At 34.7% G+C, this 21,437-nt stretch overlaps 1 protein-coding gene across 2 annotated transcripts in view; it reads right to left on the reverse strand.

Moving 5' to 3' along the window:
- Window positions 1-21,437, reverse strand: part of Rims1 (regulating synaptic membrane exocytosis 1) — a 442,859-nt gene that overhangs the window by 370,068 nt on the left and 51,354 nt on the right. The gene's annotated exons all lie outside the window — the stretch shown is intronic.

Genomic DNA, 21,437 nt, shown 5'->3' on the forward strand with positions numbered 1-21,437 from the left:
ACAGCTGTTGTGTTGATATGTTAAAAATCGAGCAGGATTTTCAATGGCTTTGGCAGTTTTACTAAAAAAAAAAAAAAAAAAAAAAAATATGGACTCTTGTTTCATTCCATTAGTCTCCACATAGGTCTTTCTGTTTATACAAAAAGAGACCTGAAAGGCTTTAAGATATTCTCCACAGTCAAAATTCCCTTCACACTAATTACAAGTAGGAGATGGCAAGCCATGTTCATACAAATAGTGCACCTGCATTTGTGTGTAGTAAGAGAGAGTATCTCCACATTATGACAATAAAAGGTCTTTGTGCATTAAGTTCTTCATGATAAAATAAGTTAATGCAGAGGGTAAACAATATAACAGAGTCCCAAAGTGGAGAAGGAGTTGATATTTTTATTCTCATGTTTTGTTTCGTTGCAATGCTAGGGATTGAACCCAGGGCCTCATGAATATCAGACAAGTGCTTACCAATGAACTACATCCCAAGTCTTTTTACTCACATATGTGAATTTATGGAGCATGGAAGAGATTAATTGGCCAAAATCAGAAAACATTTCAATCTGAGGCTATACTGTACTTGGATGACTCAGATATCCTTCTCCTAATCCTTTCGTTTTTCCCCTCCCAGTGCTGGGGTTTGAACCTAGGGCCTCTGGCATGCTAGGCAATCATTCTACCAGTGAGCTACATCCCAGCCAAATATTGTTTCTCCTCGTATGATTTAAAACAAACACAGCCTTGAGGAGGGAAGTCTTGGTAATAAAACTGAAACCCTACATCTTAGATTTTGCTAAATGGAAATGTCCCTTAGGATTCAGAACCCCCAAGCATGAGTCTGATTTAACTTTCACGGGGACGATTTGACTGCAGTGCTCATATTTAGGACCAGTCATGTTATTCCAGAAGTGTATCACTGGTGAGGCAGGAGTGGATAAACTGTTTCCCAGTACTAAAAGCTGCGTGGCAAAGTTCTCCACTTCTGAAAGAAATGATACAGGGAAACGTGGACACAACGCACAGAAATGTGCACACACACATTGCTCATTCCAAACAAGGTCAAGTGAGACTTAGAAATCAATATATAACATGACAAGGAAAGAAAATGGTGCCATTTCAAACCTCTACACACCTTCCTCCTGAGATAACAGTAAAGAATTGTGGGATTTCTCAAGAGCAAATGCTAAACTCTCAATGGACTGGTCAAGAGAGAGGAGTGAAATCCCTGAGAACCACAAAGCCTTATGTGACTATTCCAGTTTCATGGGAGAAGGCCAATCACACATCAGCATGAAAAGAACATTTAGGGAGGCAGTTGTTAGGGAAAAGAAAGCCCTGAAATTTTAATCTAACTTACACAAGGTACAATGTCCAGTAAGTTAAATTTGAAGTACTGGAAAATCTTTTAACAATTCTTATTCAACTAAAAATAGACTATCAGGCTGGTTAACCTACAGGAACTGATTTGTAAAAATCTTAAGTATCACCAACTCAGAAAAAATTTTGAATTATATAATAAAAAATTTTTTGGTTCCTTTTTTTCCTCCCTTCATGTTCCAGATATTTACACAAAGATCTAAGAAAAAGAAAATCTACCACTAAGAATTTTTCTTAAATATGCTTGGAAGTAACTACTTTCTAAATAAGGCAAAGATTTACCCAACAGTAGGGGTAGGTTTTAAAGCCAAACTTTTCCTCCCTGCTAACTAAAAGGCCATTACAAAAAAATCTAATCTAAGTACCCAGTGATTTGGAATTTAAAATGACAATAGCCAACATATTTCTGTCATACACACTATAGAATCTTTCTGACAAAAACTTGATTTGAATTGCTGAACTTTAAGGTTTTATTGAATAATAAAAATACATATTACTCCTCAAAAACAACATATTTGGAGTTAATTAAATGTACTTTTTAAAAAATAGGAGATGATCACATTTTCTATATTAGCATATTTGCTGATCATAGAACACATACCCTAGGGTGATGTAATAGCTATTAATTTGAGTCTTGAGGAGGGTAACTCTTTGTTTCAAATTTCTAATTTTTCAACAAAATTGTGGGGAAGTGGTTAAACTATGATAATATATATTCTTATATTTTCAAACCTGAATTCCTTTGAGCTGAAATTTCTCCTTGGTACAAGAAAGAAAAAACTATACTATGCCCCAAACAAGACACAACAAAACTATAAAATATGAGATTTTTGTTAGCCTGGGTGGACTTACATTTCTTTAAAATTATAATTGAATTGTGTCAGTTTGGAGGCCTACAATCTTCATAGTTTTGACAGTTCTAATATATGGAAGTTGTTTAGCTCCAGCAATTTCCATTATCTCCCATGTATTAGACAAAGTATATTAAATATAGACCCTCTCATACTTCAAGAAACAAGACAATGATATGTCAGAATGTTGCAGCTATTAAGAGTTTGTTGCTACACATGATTCATTCCTTCAGCCAGACATTAGGAGACCACAAATGCAGCAATACTGCTGACTTCCTGGAATTACCAAGGATGGAGGGACTAAGAGTTCAAAGGGTCTGACCCCTTATTCTTTGAGATGTCATTAATTATACCAGAATTTATCAGACATGGACTCTTAATGTCTCCTAATATGTGAGCATCTCCTCATCATTCAAGCCTCACTGAAGATTTATGCAAATAAGACATTCTGCAACCACCTCAGGGGAATGCTCCTCCTGACTCCGCCCTCAGCCCTGCTGGGTTTTATGAATGACTGCAATCAATGCGATGTATGGCTGCCAACTGCCCACTCAGCCCTTTCTACTCTTCCGTGCACATACACCCGGGAGAAACTCACATTGCCACAAGCCTACAGATGAGGCTATGGCAAGGCTTTCATCTCTCCAAACAGGAACTAAATGTGCTTCCAGATACTTAGAGTATATGAATTAAAAATTCTAAAAGCCTTCAAGAAACACAATTTCCATAATTACTTTCTCTCATTTGACTTTCCATTTTGGTGACTTTAATCACTACCCCCTACTCTGCTTCCACAAAAAAAGCAAAAAAACACTATTTGAACTTTAAATTGTTTAATATTCCACAACTAATGTCGGGAAACTACTTACTGTGAACTAAGCTGCCAAAGAGTAGACTTTGGCTGTTTACATTTCTATTTTCAATCTTATGCTTTTTTTTTTTTTTAATTTTCCTATCATCAACAGAGTCAAGCAGGGCTGGCAAATAAATACATTTGTGCCCATTTCCCAAGTATTACAGTACTAGCCTACATGTGTCCTATGAAAACTGAGAGACAGTTAAAATAACATAATATTGAGAAAATGAATCATTTTTTCAAATATAGAATTTTCTGATTTGCTGGTCACTAATTAAAATGACATAGAAACAGGAGAAAACAACAAGAGACTTCAGAGAATATGTAACTTTGTCACTCTTCCTTCTAACTTTAATTCAGTACTTCAAGTCATTCTTCAACACTAAGCACAAAGAATCCAAAACATATGCAAATTTCCTGTCTGGAAACTTATTTGTCTCCTTAAACTCCAGGGTCATATATCCAACTGCTTCCTCAATATTTTCACCTGGATCTAATAAATCTCTCAAAATCAACATTTGCAAATGCAACTCTTCATATTATTCCTCCAACACTGATCCTCCAACAGCCATCTCTATCTTGTTTGATTGCAATGTATTTCTTGAACTGTTTAGTCCTAAACTTTAAACTTGACTCCTATTTCTCTCTTACATTCTGCATCTAATTTACCAAATTGACTATATTTTCCAAATATGTGCAGAATCTCATCTTCTCTATTATTACCATCCTGGCCTAACCAGTAAAATCTTTTACTTGAATTCTCATGATAAACTTTTTACCAGTTGGCTAGCATTTACCCAATTGTGTTGAAACTTCATTCTCAACACAGTGCCCAGACTGACTTTTCTGAAATATAAGTTAGATCCTGACACTTCTGCTCAAGATTCTGTAATGGTTCCCCAATTTATTCACAATGAAATGCCATATATCATCTGGCTTCCTATTACTCTTGGAGCTCACCCATCCTTTGTGCCTCAGGGTTTTTGACCCCTGTCTGGAATACCTGTCCCTGAAACTGGTAGAACTAAATCTCTTACCTTTTTCAAATGTGTTATTGAACGTCATTTTTTTTAATGATTCCTACATTAATTATACGACTAAAAACTATATTCCACTTCCTATCACCACACACACACATTTCCAAGTATTGTTGCTCTATTATTTACATAAGTTCTATCTCCTATGGCTTGAAATAGAAGCTTCTCAAGAGCAGGGATCTTTGTCTGATTCTTTTCCTATATATATAAGGAGATGAGAACAGGGCCTCACAGACAAGTCACTCACAACATGTTTGTTGAGAAAATAAGATAAAAATATAAAAGTTATTGATTTCAAGCTTGAGTAACTAATTTAAGATGGTAAAACAGTAATTTAGAACACACTTTTTTTTTCAAATTAAAGCATGTTTCAACAAAATAAAATTAATTTTATAGGCAAGGAGTTTTGTAGTTTGAATAACTTCACTAAATTTATTTTCATGTGGTTTGAATAATGTTTATTCTCATTCTAAACAAGAAAAAGGGCATTTTTCAGCAAATAACTTCAATGTAAAATTACTGCTTCAAACCAGTAAAAAACTATTTAACATCTGAGGCACTAATATTTTATCAGATAACATTTTAAAATAAGTGTATGTAAGGAAATAATAGTAAAGACAGAATCCCTTTTTCTTCTGATTTTTCTAAACAGGGTAGGAACTTTTAATTTAATGCATATCATATGCAAAATGTACTCAATATGTCTTGTTTAATCTTCATACCACCCTGTAAGACATGATTATCCCATCTGAAAGAAAAAGAAACTATAAGTCTAAGAGGTGAAATTATTTTCCAAATCATAAATGGTCAATGTTGATACTTAAGAAGCTATGATTTGAATGAAGGTCAGCTTAGCATTAAAGTTAATATCCTTTCCACCATTCCATGTCTTTAAGAGTGAAAGAAAGTTCTGTATCTTCAGATATGCTTCAGTACCACTGGCTGCATGATGCAGGGACATTGTCGACAGTCTGTGAATAAACTCACATAGCTTAGTAGTCTTTCAACATTATTCTAGTATCATAAGACCATGTTCTTGTTAAAATTTGTTATATAATCTGGTTGTTCTTTGTTGAAGGAAAAAAAGAGACCATGTTCTTCACATACAATAGCAGGGCAATAGTGATAGTAGGATATGGAGTTGGCTAAACTAGAAATGCAATGTGACCTTAAGACCGTCGGGGACACTGGAACACTATAGAATGTGAAATTCAAGTTGATGTTTCTGGTATAGAGACAAAGGGTTTATACAAGAAAATAATCAAGAAAGCTAAAAACATCCAAGATTCATTTGTAAGACAGTGCAATTGATAAATCTCTCTTCAAATACATTTTTTGAAGGAAGACTTCAAAAGTGATCTCATTTCCATTTACAAATTCTAAAAGAGGAAAAGCTAAAAAAAATTATCTTTAAAACCCATTTTACATAAAAATGCATATTCATGTCAATTCCACAGTGAACAAGTGTGTATGATGACTATTACCCATGGGATGAGGATGGAGCAGCGAAAATTCTACACCAGAAGGGGAAAGTGAATGTTGGTATTTGAAAAGCCAGATGTACTAATCACAAATCATCACAGCCTGTTATACCTCCAGTGTGCATTCAGGGAACCCTCAGAAGCTACAACAGAGTAATTTTTATTTTTAAAAAAGGCATGGAAGACAGGCAAAATACATTCTTAACTAGAAGGAAAGGGAAATCTGCTGGCAGTTCTTCACAATGAGTGTAAGGATTGTGGACCTTCCCCTGAAGAGGCCAGAACAGTATTCACAAAACCAAACAAAAAGGATGAGGATTCTAACATGACCAGGATAATTACAGAGTATCACTGAGATTAATGGGAAATTTTAAATTCAGAAAAAAACCAAACCTTCCAAAGACTGTTAAGAAAAGAAAATAACAGGTAAGAAGTCAAGTCTCTGGTCTTCTAGATTACTAAACTTGTTCAACACCCATTTGGTCTAGAATTCTAGGAGGTTTGATTCTATAAGATCCTAATATCATTTCCAAGATTTTTTCAACACTTAACCTCTTTTTATCCAAGCTACTGTTTTATGGTAACAATATCATTTCTTTCTCCATTCACTAATTCTAGAAATATCACTTACTGATGGATTTATATCTGATATCACCTCCTACGTACATGTCTTTTCATTTACCTGTTTCTAATTAGTAACTTGCATGAATTCTCCAGAAGCCACTTGTTGCCTGCAAAAGACAACTTTAGAAAAAACTGGAGTACCAAAAAATTTCCCACTGCTAAACTTTCAAGGAAGAACCTCTTTCCATTCCAAAATAACACTATCTGACTATCTAGTAATATGTAAGAAATTTCCAGGACAGGAAACAATAGTCAATGCAAGAGAGACAGATCAAATAAGATGAGGCCTGAAGTCATGTTTTGAATTTCCAGGAATATACAGAGATGGGGCTCAAGTGAAGCTCCATCTCATGGGTTCATGAGAAAAAGTGATACAAAATTGGGGATAGAAAATAGAGATAGTTGGAAATATGGAAAGCTGTTGGATGCCCAACAGACAGGCAGGAAATAAACAGGTAAGAGATTATTTCCCTAAATGTCGTCTTTCATTTGGACCATAACTCCCATCTCCATTTTCTCCAAAAATGATTCTTGTATGGTAGCCTAGATAAAGTTTGTTTTGGAAAAGCTATGGAGAATGAAAATCATTTTTGTACCTCTTCTCATATTTCTACCTCAGTTTCTAGATAATAAAGAAAATCTCCAGCTCAAAGCTTCTTTTCCACACTACCTATGCTGGAGGCAGGGGAATAGAAAGTTTGAGGGGCTCTCTCCTCCCAACTCTCACCCACTGGTGGCTATGTTGACACTAATGAGTAGGGTTACCATGTCTTGGAAGGAAAAAGTTGAAAGCTTCCTCTTCTTTTCCTGATTGTATGTAAATAAAAACAAAATAAACCCAACAAACAAAAAAAAAAAAAAAAAACAACTTATTTCTCCAGCTTTTCTGCAGTAGGTCCCTGGGCAGGCCTGAGTGGGGCAAATGTACCAGGCTTCTAACTCTAACAATCTTTTTCACTCACCCATGTCTATTTGAACTATTTAGGTAAGCACATCTAAAGCTTACTGGGACGGCTTAACTATTTTAGATTTTAAGGTACTTCAAATAAAAAAGAAAAGAAAACTCACTTGGAAATGACAGTCTGTAGTAATTAGGAAGAATATCAGAAAAACTAAAAGGACAACAAATTTTCTCTAGCAAGGGAGGAAACATGTTCTATATCAGCTGATTCAGTCTGTTTTGTTCTTCTGGAACCCATGACAGATGGTGCTTCTGTGCAGAACACATCGTCATGGGCTCCGGTTGCACAAATCAAAGTCCCACCAAATTATATCCACTGAAGAAAGAATTCTAGTCTAGAAGTAAGAATGTCACAGTTATACGAATAATCTTGGGACAACAGAGATTAACTTAAAGATAAAACTAGCCTTTAGTACTTTCATTTTCATTAGTAAAGAGTTCCAAGACTCCTCACAGCTCCATCAACAATCACTTGTCTAAATTAATGTCTCAAGTCAGGCTGAGTATGGTCTCTTCATCTGAAGAAACGACCACTGACTTGAATGAGTGAAATATGAAAGACTGTTTCATCTGCAATAAAGAGTTATAATAAAGTTATAATAAAGAGTTAAAGAGAAATTTTAATACTGAGATGTGACTAAAAATTGTCTTGATTAATTTGAAAAAAGCACTTAACCAAAATAAGATGAATTTTAAGAAATGTAACCTTGTTTAGATATAAAAACAAAATAACAAAGCAGGAAAATAATAGTTAATAATAATATCAGCAAAATTTTCTGAATATTAACAGTGGGCATGGAGCTATGAATCTCATGTTTTCAGTCAGGTGATCTGGTCATGTGTTATCTATTGTTCCTGGTATTCTGTTAGTTAAAAACTGATAATGCTACTTAAGTTATAAGTATATTTGTAAAAATACCACAACTTATTCATATAAGCACAACTTATTATTTCAACATCACTATTTTGAAACTATTTTGTTTAATCAAAACAGAGGTGTTGTCATTGAAAATTTTAGCAAGAACGACATAATTATAATTGAGTATTTCAAACTCTAAGCACTAGCCTGTACTTCACATTTTCTTGCCACCTTTCAAAATTGCGCCAAAGTAGAGACAGTTGCCAGATAATGCTTGTCTACAGTCTAATGTTGAGGGCAAAAAATAAAATAAAATAAAATTTAGTAGCAGAGGCAGGAGTGATGGTATTCATAGAGATAAACTCTAGAGCTACTTCATAACTAACAAATTTTCAGCTTTTTATTTCCGTCACAAACTCACAGCTTTTTGAATAATGATTTTAGGGTAGTTGTATGTGAAAGAATATCAAGGCTTGCCGTCAGAGAAAATCCTCGTTTATTGAGGAACAGCTCTGCATATTTATAGAGCCAGGGGTGGTTTGACAGTTGGCATGGGGTGCTTTTTGATTGGTGGGTAAGGATCAGGTGAGCCAGCAGGGCTAGTCTGATTGGTGGGTAAGGATCAGGTGAGCCAGGAGGGCTCACCATTGGAAGGCAGGATCATGTGAGCCAGCAGGGCTCACCATTGGACGGCTCTTCTTGGGGGATGGGGAAGTTAGTCTTTGGAGCCAGCGTGACTCCCAACAGTATGTATCTAAGAATGCCTTTTCTCCACATAATATTTATTGTCTTCTCTCATCTTGGACAGAAATATGCGCTATTCATTTTATTACAATAATATTTATCTGGTCAACAGGTTATAATGCCTCTTTTACCTAAAATGTAACAAAAGAATGAAACCATATCAGTTTAACATTTCAACAGGAAATCTAATGTTTGAATATAATTGCTTCTTTGATTTTTTTTGTATTCAGAATGATGAAAGCAAAAAAAAAAATACTGTAAAAAATTTTATTCATCTTCTTCATCTAAACTGATGAAGGTATGAATAGATATTTAGAAAAAATACTCATGAATACTATGATGTTTGGGAAGATGATCTGGCAAAGGGGATTTCTTATTCTTCTCTGACAAAGGTGAATATAGAAACACACTCTGCTACCTCCCTAGATATAATAGGACTGCCATTCTTGTGGCTTCAACTGCCCTATGGCTCCTGAATTGTCATTTCCAGACTTCAACTCCTATTATTAGTCAGGTCTCCAATTTGTATCTACTGAAAACTTCCCTAACACCTAAGCCTAAACAGATCAAAAGACTAAATGCAATAATCCTCCTACTTTCAAACTTAAATATCTCCTAAATTTCACATAGTAGTCGATTGAATAACTGCTGTTCACAACCTTGATATCACCATGGGCCACTGACTCAATTTAATGGCCAAAATGTCACTGAGTTTGCTGTATTGTTTTGGACAAAACCTCTTGAAAATTCATGTTTTCCACTTATATTTACAAACTCAAAATCCACTTTACCTCTTCAAAGAAATGCTTGGTGTCTTCCCCAAACTCCCTCCTATTCACAGAGTCTATAAAAGGGCTTCCTGTTCCCCACCATAGCAAACACATCTAGCTATCTAGTTCCAGAGCATTTCATCCACACATTCCTCTTATTCACTAATCTCTTCCCCTTAATTCCTAACATAGCTCATTTGCTAAGTCAGATAAATCTACTTCACAGTTATAGAATTTCACTTTGTCACCTTCATCTCTACCATATCCCACTTCTCTTACTTTAAATTGTCTGCCCCTTCTCCCTCTCTCTTAATTTTTAATCCTTTCAAAACTCAATTCAAATGTTCAGAACTCCAGGAAGATTTCCAGGCTAACAACTCTCATTAATTCTTCACCAGCATCTTCTAAAAACACAGACCCTTATATGGGCATGAAAGACTGTTTAATAGCAGCAGCCCAAGTACTGGGAAGAAGTTCAAGAAACGTCTACTTTGGAAACAGGACATGAAATATGTGTTACAAAGCACCACTGAGAAGCCCTGGTGATTATAACATCTGTATGAATCATTACAAAAGCCTGAGTATAATCAATGAACAAACACTTACAGACACCTGCTCTGCACCATGCCCCATGCTAAGCATGAGGATCACAACCTGAAGGCAAGTCAGTCTGTTCATTAATAATAGTGGTGGTAATAATACTAACATTTATTGACCACATAATATAATAGAAACCCTTTTAGGCTCTTTACATGCATTAACTTATTTGATCCTTATAATAACTCCATGTGGTAGTCAGGTTAAAGAACAACTAGTTGACAGCATTTGCAAAGCCCTGTTTTGTGTAAGTTGTCACTATATTAGTTCCACAAGCAGAACTCTACTTTACCATTTTATTTCCCTCAAGTTGTTTAAATTAATTTTTAATTAAAATTAATTATCTTCAAATACAAGATCAAGTGTGGGACTTTAGGATTAAAAATGAGGTACTAAGGATGTAGCTCAGTGGTAAAGTGCTTGCTCAGAATTAATAATTAAATAAGGACTGTGCTTTTTCACCCAGACTGTTACTTAAAAAAGAATATTCATTTAGTAGAATAAAATTCTAGTCTATTGTACTTTTAATATGAATGTACATTACCTTGTGACTTAGTGTTCTCAGGGGTTATACAAATATTTTAATTATATTATTATATATAATTAATGTTCACCTTGCTTTTCAGAATTACTTCCAGAGTTCCCAACTAGAGATTTACCAGGATTCACTTAGGATACACTTCTTATTATAGATTCATGTATACAGAAAACTGTTAGGGATTAAAAAACATTAAAACTTAAATTTGTTACCCCTTCTATCCCAGCCATTGACTTGTTTTTACCAAGGTGAATAATTTTTTTAGCACAAAAATAGATATCACAACCAAATACAAATTTTATACTAATGCCATAAATATCACAAACTCCCTAACAAATTACTTCATTTTTATTAGCTAAAACACATTTTAATAATACTTTCTATAGCAGGAATGCTGCTTCTACTATAGGCAAACCTAAAGGTGATCCTATAATTAAACACTTCTGACAACTGAAATGCTCTTTCCAAAACGTTTACTGAAATCTCCTTCTATGTAACTTGCATATATTTATTCTAACTCTGCCCTTGAAAAGCTATGTAGAGCGGGTTTCTTGCTGCCTTTCTGAAAGACTGTTCTGCATATGTTTGAACTCAGCGCTCTAGACTTCTTTTATCAGTCCCTAAACTATTTCTTCCTAGTTATGTGTTCCAGAGACTTGGCTTGTGTTTGTGTTTCTTTTGGCTAATAATTCCCTTAAAGGGTGGTTCCTTTTCTTGTACAATATTTTCACTCTAGGTCTATAAGAAGGAATAAAATCTCAAATTTTATAACCCTCTCTAATAGCCATGTCGTATAAAAAGGACAGTGACGAAAAAGACTTTTCAAGGAAAATCACCAATGAGTTGCTTCCAAACATGGTCACACATCAGAGTCATCTAAAGAGGTTTTTATAGGAAAGACTTCTTTGGGTCCCAGCCCAGACTTTCAGAGACGGGGTTTGGGCTCAGGAATTTTAATATTATTAGCCCTCCACGGGGAACAGAATGTGTTCAGAGGCAGGTGTTTGGGAGCTGCTGATGAAGAACAAATCATTCATTCACTGCACTGGAACCAGGAGTCCTTTCCTTGGAGGAAGCTAAACCTCAAGAAGTTTTCACAACTTGGTCCCCATTACCTCAGTCTCTCACAAAACACCTTTTCTTGAACTGCATTTTTAACCCACAACTTTTATGACAGTTAATACAAGAAATGGCTGTTGGTTGACTGAAGTTGGTTTCTGCCTATTGTATCACTGTCTATTGTATCAATTTGATATAAAATTCCTAATTAATTTTTTTTCAAAATTTAGTGCTAAGAAAATGCCATTCGACTTCTTCTTTTTTTTTTTTTTTTTTTTTTTTTGGTGCTGGGTATTGAACCCAGGGCCTCATGCATGTGAGGAAAGCACTCTACCAACTGAGCTATATCCCCAGTCCTCATTAGTCTTTTATTACAAATACTTTTAATGGTATATTTTGGTCAGGGAACCATTGAAACTGATAAGAAAATTTATTTAAGGTTTATCATAACATTTATTGACAATAAACATGGTTCATAATTTCACTTTTTTCTTGGTTATAAGTGTCAATTTCTATTATACTACGTTGCATGTAAACGCCTTTTCTAGAAAATAAAACAGAACCATAGAAAGAAAGAAAAAGTTAAAATCTCACAAGAATCTCAGAAACTTTTATATTTCACAATAAAAAATTACAAAAGACTCAATTTTTCTTACAATTAGGAAGTCTAATCTTCCTTACCAGCATACCCTGGAAACTAGTAGATATGCAGTAAATTATAATTATTATGATGGTGGCATTTTGCTAAAGTTGAAATGTTACACAAAATTAGCTTTTTAGAATGAATATGTCATGAAAGTTTTCCATATGCATTATAAGTATTATCACACAGAAAGAAAATGGTTTCATTGCCTAATAAGTTAGGGAAGTTCAACAAGTTGAGCAGGATTTTTTGTTTATTTTAACTGCATAACATTTCAGAATCTTTGAAATGCTAATATTTATTGTACACCTCTACAACAGGAGTGTAAGAATATGTACTTTTTAAAAGGAATTGTATTCAGTTTGGGAAACAATGGATCACACTTAGTAGTTTCAATATGTGAGAAATCAGTATTCCTAATGGTCAGAGCTTGATAAATTATTCCAAATAGTAACATAAAATAGCAAATATGGCACTTCACTTCAGTAGGGAATATTTTCACTTGACCATCATTATGATCTTAACGCATTTCCATATTTACCTAAACAATTGCAACCACTTTACAATTTGGTCCACTTTTAAAATACATCTCCTAAAACATAGAGCATTCATCCTCCAAGTAAGACAATTCAGCATTGAAGTACATACTTCTCTCCATTATGATCTATTAGTTTCATGTAGAAATAATACATGCAAGCTACTCAATAAATTCTTCAACATTTAAGCATTCAGTATAGCCTCACCAAAGGAACAGATTTGAATCTAAACTAACAGTCTATATGCAAATTTCAGAGATTTTGTTATTGTCTTACACAAGTATTAAACAATGACTATAAAAAGACCAACTACAGTAGCTTACCAAATTCTAGTGTACTTATTTTCAAGACCTAAAATAGATATGTGGGAAAAAAATGTAATAACTGCAATAGGTAGACAATAACTATCTTCTTTTGCTCAGAGATAAATTTCAAAGGACAGTAAGACATTTTCTCTAAAACCATATAATTGCCTTGGTGACACTATCTTCATCTATTCAGATCACCCATAATTTTATTGCTACATAACTCAAAATGATCTCCTTACATGAGAAATATTTTAATTTTGACACTGACACTAAGTACTTAGGAAATACTGATACATCACTAGCAATAAAAAATTACATGCTGAATTTCATTAATTTTTTTTGTATTTCCTCCCAAATACACTATTAATATTATAAATATATCAAAACAGACTGAGGGAAAAATTTGCATTATGCAAGATGCATGTAATGTATTACATATAAACCTGAATGTGTTTTTATACGTACACATATATTACATGCATGCACATATATAATATTTATATCTAGAAAAAATAAAGAATTCTTATAAATCAAATTAATTAATTTAATCAACAATGAAAAACAATCTATCCAATATATCCTATGGCCAATTAAGAAATTGATTCTTAAGATATTTGCCCAAGAGAAAGTAAAACAGGTCTACAAATTATTTGTTTAAGAACGTGCATAGTAATCTTATTCAGAATAAGGCAACACAAGTGCTTATTAATAAAGAAGTGATCAAGTAGAATTATGATATATTCATAAAATAGAAAGTACTTATGATATATATACTAATATGGATGACGGTCAAAAATATTTTTGAGCTAAAAAAACAGACACCAGAGTTCTTACTGTATAATTCCATAATTATAAAGTCCAAGGAGAGGCAAAAAGTAATCAATGATAACGAGAATCACAAAGTGGTACCTTCTGGGTGGGAATGTATTTGTATGTTTGTTTAGGGCAGGAAATGGAGTTTTTGATGTTCTGGTTTTAGTTATAGTAACACAATTGTATGCAATTTTCAACACTGTACATTTTATTGCCTATAAATTATATATCAATACAAAAGCAAAAATAAAAAGAGAAAAATTACTGACAGGTCCAAGAAGGCAGAATTCTCATTTAATATATTCTTTTTATGAAAAAAATATAGTTTAATGTTCTCTCAAAAACAATCATCCCAACATGCAACTATGGAAGTCCATGACATTTTTCAATGTCCATAATTTATTCTTTATACCTTCTCTGAATCCCAAAGGCAAATGTAAATATAGTTAAATCTAAGAAATTATTTTATGTAGAAATATTTTTCATCAGGATGAATTATTATATATACATGAAAATCTTAAAGGGGCTTTTAAAGTAGAGTTCAAGTAAAGGACAAATCATGGTACCATATGTTAAAAAAGCAATACCTTTTCTAAATTATATGCAGATCATTTAAAAGGTAAATCTGCATCTAGTATTTCACAGAAAACATTACTTACGAATTGCACTGGCATGTATAATATATTACTAGGAACATCTTAAAATTGATATTTTGAAAGGCTCATTCTTGTGCTGTATATTTAATGATAAAGTAAATGGCAATTATTTTCTAAGAAATCTTGAGTATTGGTTTTAGTTTCTAAGAGCAGTATCTCATACCAAAGTTTTTTAGAAGCTATCTTATCAGAAATATACCTTAAAAGAGCGCACTATAGGGATACGGCCACATCAATGATTATAGCGGCACAATTCACAATAGCTAGACTGTGGAACCAACCTAGATGCCCTTCAATAGATGAATAGATAAAAAAAATGTGGCATCTATATACAATGGAGTATTATGCAGCACTAAGAAATGACAAAATCATAGAATTTGCAGGGAAATGGATGGCATTAGAGCAGATTATGCTAAGTGAAGCTAGCCAAGCCCTAAAAAACAAATGCCAAATGTCTCCTTTGATATAAAGAGAGCAACTAAGAACAGAACAGGAAGGAAGAACATGAGGAAAGACTAACAGTAAACAAAGACGAATGGGGGGAGAGAAAGGGAGAGAGAAGGGAAAGGATATGCAAATGGTAGGAGACCTTCAATGATACACAAAAGTATAAGAGGTTATGATGGGCAAGGGGGAGGGGGGAAAAGGGAGAGAATTGAACAACAGCAGAGGAGGCAGAGAGGGAAGGTGGGAGGGGAGGGGAGGGGGGATAGTAGGGGATAGGAAAGGTAGCAGATTAAAACAGTCACTAATATGCCATTATGTAAAAATGTGAGTATGTAACAGATGTGATTCTGCTATCTGTATTTGGGGTAGAAATGGGAGTTCAAAACCCAATGGAGTCAAATGTATGAAAGATGATTTATCAAGAGCTCTGTAATGTGTGGAACAATCAATAAAAAAAAAATAAATAAATAAATACATATTAAAAAATTAAAAAAAAAGAAACATACCCAAAATGCAGAATATCATGAAAGTAACATTTAATTCTATTACTTTAAAAATTCTACAAATAAGTAAATGTCATCCATCACTACATTCCAAGCCTCTTTAATGTTCCTCTTCTATGGGCATATGTAGTCAAGACCCTAAAGTCAATGTGGTGAAGAGCAGCACTCCTGTCGCCTTGGTCTGTTAGGTTGGTGAGAAGCACAGAGACAGGCTCAGAGCTCCCACTCTTGAGGATCCTCCCTAAAGCGTCCTCCCTTGAGCTGCTATGACTCAGTGGCCCTAATAGAAGAGCAGGTGCATTTACTTTGACTTTCTTAGTCAATGAAAAGAGCCCTAAGTGGTTTGAGAATCCTGGAGAGTCAGCCGGTAGTCACTAAATTAAGCTATTTTAATGTATTTTCATCTAAGTATGTTTTTATGTTAAGGAAAGAAACTAATTCTAAAAAAGGGAAAACAGTGGTAATGGGAGAGTATGGACTAATGGAAATAAATAATGAGATATAAATCAGAATATTAACATGCTTTCACAGACAATCGACATTACCGGATACTTCTCTGCCTCTGCAGCTCTTTTCTCCTCTGTGTTTGATTAAATTATTGTTCAAAAATATTCACTCTTTCTCACTCCCAACCCACTACCCCACTTCTTTGTTTAACTAAGCGATTTGTTTGGGCCTCACAGTAGTCAAAGTGTTCTTCCTTTCATTTGGAATCTAGCTCTGTGACCTGCTTTGGATGATGTGATATTAACAGATGTAACAGGAGAAAATGCTTAAGATGTGCTCCTGAACAGGGTCTTGCCCTTTCCAACTGCCATGATACAAACCTAAGACTCCTGGAATAAATCTGGACCCAATCTGAAGCTTGAGGCCAGAGCCTTTTAAACTTGAGAAAGTTTCTTCCACCCAGCCAGCCTGAGGAAAGATGAGCAAGCCCAGCTGAGGTCCACAGGGATATTTCAGACATCCGACAGGTGCTTGGGAAATAAATATTAAGGCCTGATATAATATTGCTGATTTCTCCTCTCTCCTCCAGAATCGCTGTATAGCCTCTTGGGGAATATCTATGTATCCAGTTTAAAGATGGATTTTTCTTCCCCCTGGTAGAAGGTTACAAACTCTGCCTAGTATGACTTCATGATACCCAAGTATACCAGTGATTAAGGTACTTGCTATAGGCACATATGCTAGGCCTATTCTCTAAGGACAGAATACCACCTTCTCCTCTCAACTACTTAGCCCATTCAATATAGACCCCCAGATGTCTCATGAATTGCCTGATTGGGGTAGAAACTAATTTATAGTAATATCAGTGAGAATAATATAAAACTTCACTAAGACCAGGACTTTGCTTTATACATTGCTATGTATCTAATTTCTAGATTATTGTCTGGGAAATGCTAGTCACTCCAAATGAATAAACAAACAAACAAATCAATGAATGTTAAATGAACAAATGTATTGGTATTTTTCCCAATGCAGATAATATATTTAATAAGAACTTTTAATATATTCACCCAAAGGACAGACTTATTAAGAGAATTTTGTCATAGGGTGGAAGTGGGGACAATGGGAGAAAACTGTAGGTTTATAAGGCTTTTTTGGAGTGTCATAAATCATCCCACATAGGTTCTCCACCAGCTCTACATACTAGTAACACCATATATTATAATTATTCATTGTAAGTCAGGATCACACCTGCACCTTATAGAATTTTCATGTGGCCACCAATCCAAACCCCTTTTTAACATTCCATCTGGTCTCCTTTCCTAAGATTCATCTAGAGAAAGCAGGACAACCACAAGACCAAATCTAACAGCCCAATTTTAATTTTACTAGAAACAAGAACATTGTCTTATAAACGTGGTGTGATAGGGGTCAGAAGTCAGAAGACATGAACTTGGAGGCATTGTTTGCCACTTGACTAGAAAATTTAAAGCAACCAACAACTTTCTGTACTTCATTTTCATCAACACAACAGGCCTACTAATGTATTTCTAGACTCTATTGGGGAGGATTTTCAGTAGCAAAGAAATTACTATACATAAAATATGTTGAATATCTGGGAGTTGTACTGTTTTTGAAAAGTAGGCTTTTACTATCCTTGAAATGTTACATTGGAAATAGAGGCACTCAAAACTTTAGAATGTCCAAATGTAGTTGAATGAATGCAATCATTGTTAATGTGGTGATGGTGACGTTGTTAGCACCAGGTGGCTTTGAGACCAAGAAAAACAAGTCCTCCTGAAATGACAATTTAACCAAGCTGAAGCTGAAATAAGACCTAACAGGGGGAAAAAAATTGGGAAAAAAGTCTCTATATACCATGTTATCAATCTACCAAAGTAAAACACTATTCAAACAACCCCTCACAGAAGATGATAGGGAACAAGTATAAAAACAGTGTCTTAACTTTCATACATGCTTATTTTCATTCCTCATGTCTTCCAAGCTTTCACATTCTATAAGCCAGTGTTTGACTTTTGATGCTGATTTTAAGAAAGAATTTAAATGTCAAGTTTTATATCTACTTAGAGTATGATTCCTCATTTTAAATGTTATCGCATGTTAGAATGCTGATTTTCTTTGTAAAAGTAACCCAATATAATATGTAAACATGAAAAACAAGCACACACAAGAGCACTGCTTCAGGCATTCTTCCTTTTGAGTTCTCTCTTTCTCTCTAAGGAGGAAGTTTGTGTTACTTCATCACTTTGCATAAAAATCACCAGATAGCAGCAGTTAAAAAACAAACAAACAAAAAAAACCTATCCAGAGGCTCTGGAGGATGAGGCAGGAGCATCACAAGTTTAATGACAGCCTCAGCAATTTAGCGAGGCCCTAAGCAATTTAGGGAGAATTATAGAATAAACAGCAAAAGGGACTGGGCATGTAGCTCCATGTGGTAAGGTGCCCCTGGGTCCAACCCCAGTATCAAAAAATAAATGAATGCATACATAAACTAAGTAACTGCAAAGGTAGAAACTGTCTTAAGGGAAAAAAATGTTTCTGGAGGGAATCTAAGATAACAAGTTATTTCTAAAATAGATCTTAACATGTTTGAACCAATCTTAATTCTAAAACACACACAAATTTTGGAAGGGACTTTCAAACTATTCTAAAAAATTTGCAATTGCAGGTTTTCCAAGGGATTATTGTTTTGTAATTTACATTGTGACTTTGTTCCATACCATCAAATGCTAACAATAGGCTCCAAAGTACAGGTCTCCTATAAGGGAGGCTACTTATTCAATATACAGGTTCTTGGTTTTTCCTGCTGAAGATTATTTTGAGCGTTACAATTCTTGACTAGTATCTAGTGTTATTCCTACCTTGGGGTTTCCATGTAACAACTTCTTTAACTCAGTTTTTAAAAATAAGATTTAATCCACATAAAATAAAATTCACTCATTTAAAGTGTACATTTAAGAGTTTTTTAACAAAGACATGTGGTAATAATATAGAAAATTTCTATCACTCAATAACATTCTCCCATCTTCTTGCAGTGAAACCCCTGTTTCCCATTAGACCTCATGACAATCATTGATATCTGTTTTATTTCTATAGTGTGCTCTCATATATATATTTGTAAATGGACACAATAACTTTATTTTATTTTTTTATGTGGTACTGAGAATCAAACCCAGTGCCTCATTCATGCTAGGCAAGCACTCTACCACTGAGCCACAACTCCAGCCCCTATGTGTGCTCTTTCCAGCATGTAAAATAGATGGAACCATCCAATAGGTAGATTTTTATATTGACATCTTCCACTTTTGCATATTTTTAGATATGTGCTTTATGATTTTTTCATAGTTGTAGTTGTCAGCAGTTGGTTGCTTTTTATTGCTGAATAGCACTCTGTTTTGTGAAGGCATGTTGATTTGTTTATTCACCAACAAGGTGATGACCATTTTATTGTGTCTAGTTTTGACCACTATGAATAAAATTGTTATTTAAACATGGGTCTTTGTGAAGATATATTTTCCATTTCTCCTAAAAGCAGAACTAGGGTCATATGGCTGTTCTCCAAAATGGCCACACCATTCCACATTCCTGCCAGCAGTGTATACAAATTCTAGTGACTCTATCCTTAACTGTTAAGTGGAAGGATTACAGTTAATTATTATATGCAATACCATATAAAGACTGGACAATGCATAGCAATTTGAGTTACATTAGCCTAACATTTTTGGAGATTATGAGTTTGTGTAGCTCATTTCATTCTTTCTGTATCTCAGCAAGGAGGGCATACCTTATTCTCTTCATTTTTTAGGTAAGAAAACTGAAGCTTAGCTTAGTTTCCCTATAAAACAAATGAAAAATTAGTAATGGTATCTAAGGCAATCTGATTCCAAAACCAACTGCAGTGAATAGGAAACCATTGGTGGCTGCCTATAAAAATATTTTTAATAACACAAAGATACAGCTATTCTCTTTCACTCTTTTTTCTCCTGATCTTTGGAAAATGAGAAGATAGTTATACACTTAAAAGGCTGTGCTAACTTGCTATGCCCAGACCCAGGGGTCTAGGAGATGATGTTCTTAAGGAAGCATACATCCTATTATAGGTTAATGAGATGAAAGTTGCAAGTCATGTTCCTTCTCCCATTCCTGTTCCATATATACCTTGAATCTGCATTAAGATATTGCACTGAAAGGCATAAAAATATACCCATAAGCACTTCAATGGACAAATTCTAATACTATAAAACTGTGTTCAGCAGAGTTTAAAATGCACTTGCCTAATTACAGGCATAAGGCAGCCCTTGCATACAATAGGTATACTTGGGGCCCTGGCTAATTGTCTCTTGCCTCTGCTTTGCAGGACTGAATTAGCTTATGCCTTCACTCTATTTATAGGTTTTATGAGTAAAATTAGATCCTCCTGAGTGTATAAAGATTAAAAACATAAGGGGATATGATTGGCTATCATTTTGTAAGGTCACTGTTCCAGAATCTTTTATGTACCTCCAAGGCATCCCTGCTCTGACATCCGAATTCTCAGGTCCCTTCAATGTTCTTTCCCCTCTTCTTCGCTAGGTTAGTTCTTTCCATCCCCATTGTACAATCTTCAATCTTTTCTCATCTCCATGAACAAAATTATTATCGCCTGTATAATATTACCAGTAATAATTATAAAATTCATGTTTAGCAGAATCATTATGTGACAAGCAATTTGTTAGAGCATTAAAAATATGTCCTGTAATCTTCACAGGCTCCTTACATGGCTGGTCTCACTGCCCTTCCTCTACAGTGTGTAAATCTGAGTAAAAGAAAGCCATGTAGTATGCCCAAGATGGAACAGCTACCAAGTTAGGGTTCAAATTCAGGCAGTCTTATCCCAGTGTGTTCTCTCCTAATTAACTGTCTTGTGCTAAAGAGCTCTGGATCTGATCCACATGGCTGTTGTACATACATGTGTCCCAGGAGTCAGGGCTCTTTTTCATTCTGCAAAGATGGGATGCCTCATGCTGTTCTTCACCTTAGAATGCTTCTTTAAATCTCTCCTTTCTGGAAATCCTTTAAGTTTTTACTTCAAGGCCAAATTCTAATGTCATCTCCTTTCGAATCATTCCCTTAACTCATGTAGAAGTTTTGATTTTTGTTTTCCTGTGGTCTCTGACATCTCTAGCTGGCACTCTCTGAGTTATTTTTATCAGAATCTGACATCGTCTCCTTATCAGTGGGTGTGGTGCATGCCTGCAGCCAGTGCCAGCATCTTGGGAAGCTGAGTGAGGCAGTAGGATCACCTGAGACCAGCCTGGGCAACACAGGAGACATTA

The sequence above is a fragment of the Urocitellus parryii genome, chromosome 8, assembly GCF_045843805.1.
Source record: "Urocitellus parryii isolate mUroPar1 chromosome 8, mUroPar1.hap1, whole genome shotgun sequence".
NCBI classification, from domain to species: domain Eukaryota; kingdom Metazoa; phylum Chordata; class Mammalia; order Rodentia; family Sciuridae; genus Urocitellus; species Urocitellus parryii.